Genomic DNA, 3,734 nt, shown 5'->3' on the forward strand with positions numbered 1-3,734 from the left:
CTTTACTTGTTTTTTTTTTTTGGCCATTCTTTTGGAGAGAGAGAGAGAGAAGGAAAGTGAGAAATCATACCCCAGGAAGGATGACTACACCACAATCCCTTCTCCATTCCCTTCTCAGGATTTGGGGCATACATGCATATGCACCAGGTATGAGTTTCAAGCTGCCGAGTCCAAGACTAGAACTGTGGTTGGCCATGTGAGGGCCCAGTGCCTTAACCACCATACCACCTACTGTCCCCTATATAATAATACATTTTTAAAAATTAAAACAGAAAACAGAAACAACTGTAGCAACATGGGAATATATTGCATACAGGTGGTAGGTATCTGGGTTTTTCTTACTTTATTTTCCCCTACTTTTTTGTATGTTTTCAATCTATTGTACAAAATTACCAATGTAAGTGAACAACAAAGCCTTTTTTCTTTTCTTTTTTTTTTATTTTTTAGTAAGAGGGTCAGTCTAGTAGTTCAGAGCCAGATTTCACATGGTTTATCACAGTTCAAATCCTGGCAACTTCAAAACATGGTAGGCACATGTGGTAGGCACATATGTGTGCCCTAAGTCCTGAAAGGATGGAGAAATGGAGAAGAAACTACAATATGGCCACACCCCACTGAGGGACGCTTTCTCTCTTTCTCTCTCTCTCTCTCTCTCTCTCTCTCTGTGTGTGTGTGTGTGTGTGTGTGTGTGTGTGTGTGTGTCTCTTTCTCTCTGTCTGTCCCTGGTAAGTGCATGCACCCTTCGGCAATTAAAAAAAATAGTCAAAGGATCCTTTTAAAAATAAAAACTTGGGCCAGCAGGTGGCGTGGAGGTTAAGGCACTGGATCTCACATGGCTGACTTTGCTCTTCAAGTTTCAGACCTAGTGACTTGAAAATCACACAGGGCATGTGTACATCCATGTCCAAAATTCTGAGAGGAGACTGGAGAAGGGCTTGCAACGTGGCCATACCACCTGGTGGGGCGTGGGTAGTGGTGATTTCTCACTTTCTCTCTCTCTCTCTGATGAGTGCATGTGCCCAGTAGCAATAATAATATTATAATAATAATAATAACAACCCGACCTCCTTACTGTGGCCTATGAGACTTTCCTGATCTGGGCTCTCTGTCTTGTTCTTCTATCTTTCTTCTCACCCCTCAGCTCTCTTCCCCTCTTCTCTAGTCACACTGACCTTTCCTGACCCTTAGCTGCATTCAGAGCCTTTGCACTTATTCGTCTGTCATCCTGCCTGGACTCCTTTCTGCCCAGATTGTCACAAAACTCACTCCTCTGGTCATTCAGGTCACAGCTCAAATGACCGATGTGCAGAGAAGCCTTCTTTACCTTCCACCTATGCTGGAGCAAAAGTCCCAGAAAATCAAGAACCAGACTGGAGCCACCTGGACTCCTACCCAGGAGGGTACATTGGAAAGGTGATGGGCTTCAATAGGCTAGATGGGGGCCACTAGAATTGAGGAGCAGAGGGGCAGCGATGGCCATATCACCCCCCTGCCAGGAGCACAGCTAGAGAGGCCTAGCAGGGAGTTCATGAGCAGACAGGAAAATACCCAGGTAAAAAGCCAAAAAAGCACATAAGTAATAATGTTCAGTGTCAGAGGACTTGGAACTGGGAGCAAACTCCTCACTGCTGTGCATGAGCTTTCCGTTTCCTTTTTCTCATCCTTCAACAAACTCCAAATTGAAGGAAAGAAAGGAGCAGAGAAGGGATAGGAGCTGACCATAAGCCCTTCTCTACAGCAGGTGGGCCATCTCTTAGAGGTGCTCCAGGGACAAGGGAGGGGAGATTAATTTTGAATACTCGCCATTCTAATTTCTGAATTGAGACCATATTTGCAAATTTCAGTGACCATAGGGTTTTCTGTTATCTAAGAGCATCCAGGAAAGACCTAGGATTGATGGAAATGATAGGAGAAAAATCTTCCCTTTCAGAATACATTTTAAAGGAACACTTAGAAACAAAGATAAAACTATATTTGATCACATCCTACAGGCTGTGTGCACACTGCATATACAAGAAGCCCAACTTGGAGCTAAGCCCAGATCTTTCAGAATCTCAGACCCTTGGCCTGAGTCTGGAAAGTATGATCAAAGCATTGGTAGAAAGTGTAGAACCGCCAGGGTCTTTTTCATTGTGTCCTCTTTGTCCAGTTGCTTTTCTGTGTCTCAAAAAATGAGCCCTGAGTTTGCTCAAGAAGTACTAGTGATTGTCTCTATTCTTCCTCTTTCAAATATCTTAAAGATGTTTTAGAAGAATCTCTTATTTAAAAGGATATCATTTTCTGTGCCTGTTTGAGTGATATACTTGGATATTCATATTTACTTGGATCCTTCCTGGGTTTACAGGGGATGTTGCCAGCCTTGTCACACCTCTGGTATTGTATTATAAGAGCTATTCTCCTTTTGTAGAGAACAGCATTGCTTATTTGACGGCAGGTTCTGGGCAATTTATCTGTGCAAAAAGCTCTAAGTCCTTTACATCCAAAAAGCTCTAATACTCCTTTACATCCAAAATCAGGTTTTACTTGCTAGTTACTAATTTGGGGAAGACTACCTTCCAGAAAGTTTACAAAAACAAAATGTCTTTCAAGCTTAAAGGAATAACATAAAATCTCTAGAGCCAAAACCAACTAAAGAATTTTTCTCCTCTGCATTCTCCTGAGATGTGTTTTCACTCAAAGCTGATCACATGCTCCTTAGGAAGGTTTCTTGAAGATGTTTACTTTCTGCATCTTGGGAATGCCCAAGGTACATTTTGTATTGGACAAGAAGTGCTTGTCTTGAGACATTTTGTGGTACATGAGAACAAACAAAGTACTTAAGTAAAGAGCCAGCCCCCTGGTACATTAATCCCAGGGAGTAGAATTTTATATGCTAGGCTTTGCTCATGTCCTGCAAGTTTCTGGCCTGGATTATAGTTCAACAATAATAAACTTTGGGTTTATCTCTCTATGCTGTATTGTGCTAAGTGCTTAACCAATGTATTTTTACTTAATCTTCCCAATACCATGAGACATTATGAGCCCCCATTTTGCAAATGAGTAAACAGGTGTGTAGAGAAGTCTAATGACTTGCCCAAGGTCACAAAGCTGGCATTTGGGATGGCTCTGAGGCCTGGTCATTAAGGCACCTGGATCCCACATGGCCCACCGTGATGCTGGAGTCTCAGGACACTCAATCCGAACGAATGTGGTGCGTGCCCAAGATCTCAAGGGGAGGGAGAGACAAGAAGGGATTGCTGCATGTGGCATGACCATCCCCATGGGGGGAAATAGTTTCTCCTGTCTCTCTCTCTCTCTCTGCCTCTGGAAAACGCACAGGCCTTCTATCAAAAAAAAAATAAATAAATACCAAATAAATAAAGGTTGGCATTCAGATGCTAGGAGTCTGACTTAAAGCCTCATCATGAGTTTTTGAGACACTAATTCTGTCTGTGATGCTCTAATCCAAAGATTCTCAACCCCGTTTGTGTCTTAGAACCCTCTGGGAAGAGTTTTTCAACATCTTGATATCCAGCTTGCACTCCAGACCAATTAAACCTGAATCTCTGGAGGTGGAACCCAGACATCAATAGATTTTAAAGTTCCCAGATGATTTCAGATGATTTCGACATGAAGCCCTATTGCCAACCAGAGAAATGATAATTACTTCTATTGGTTAATTTTCTTAAATTAATTTTATTCCATTTTGCTCCCTTCCACAAACAATGACAAGAGGCCACTGGGTACAAGGAATA

Source organism: Tupaia chinensis, unplaced genomic scaffold, assembly GCF_000334495.1.
Source record: "Tupaia chinensis unplaced genomic scaffold, TupChi_1.0 Scaffold000154_1, whole genome shotgun sequence".
In the NCBI taxonomy this organism is placed as follows: Eukaryota; Metazoa; Chordata; class Mammalia; order Scandentia; family Tupaiidae; genus Tupaia; species Tupaia belangeri.